Source organism: Branchiostoma floridae, chromosome 16 (assembly GCF_000003815.2).
Source record: "Branchiostoma floridae strain S238N-H82 chromosome 16, Bfl_VNyyK, whole genome shotgun sequence".
NCBI classification, from domain to species: domain Eukaryota; kingdom Metazoa; phylum Chordata; class Leptocardii; order Amphioxiformes; family Branchiostomatidae; genus Branchiostoma; species Branchiostoma floridae.
In genome coordinates, this window is record NC_049994.1 from 2,459,969 (window position 1) to 2,461,023 (window position 1,055).

The following is a 1,055-nucleotide window of genomic DNA, read 5'->3' on the forward strand; positions in this document are numbered from 1 at the left end:
CCTCGTATCAGAGGATGCGTCTAACCAAGTCATTTACCACACTGCCATAAGAGTGAAAATTGTGATTTCTGTTATTTCCCATGAGCTAGCAGCATCTTCAAAGTTATATCTACAAACTACCATTTTGTCTGCTATCTAAGCTTAGAGTTCAGGTCTTTGACATTATTGCCTTGACCCATTGAATGATCATTTTGATATTAATTTCACTTGTACATGTTAAAGTCGGGCTGAAATTCTTGTCTTTATAATTCACAGGTACCAGACTCAACACATGGCCGAACTGTTGGTGCATATGAGGAAAGCAGGCATACCGGGACCAGTCTCCTTGCCTTTGGGACCAAGGGCGATATGGAATACCCCGTGTTGTATTCTATTTATATCATGCCAACCTGAGCAAACTCAAGTTTATTGCTAAAAAGAACAAATGACGGGACAAGAAGCTGATGATCATGCAGCAGTGGATTACCTGTTTCTACATAGAGGAATTATTCAGTAACACCAGCCATGTCCTATTTTTTAATGCAGTGAGGCTTAAACAATATGTCTCATCGTCCTCATCGGTCCCTTGACCAGGGGTGGTCGTGGGAGCACTTTGCTACTGAGCAAATGAACAATGAGTCTGTAAAAAGTTAAACTAGTAGTAGTAGAGGTGTACAGACAGCTTGTATATAGAAAGTTTTTTTTGTTATTCTGCAGTGTGCTGTGTTTGTTATCATGTTATAATTGCTGTAACTCAGATTCAAATTCTTTTAAAATCATGTCTCTTTAGATGGAAGATATAGTACTAGTAGAGTACATTGAGTAGAAAATGTTGAGGTTGTATCTGTTTTGCATGTTAATTACAACTAACTTGTATTATACATGATGCAGAGAACTTTCTAATGTTCTGTGTTGTATTAGATATTCCATGTAACAGCCTTTGCATGTAAGGTAGCTATGGGGAAGGATGGATTAGTTGTATGTTTCAGATGCTCATCCAAAAATATTTAGGCATATGGGCAATTGCTGATGACTTTCAAAACACCAAAACACAGCGTTGGAGCTATTGAGCTTAA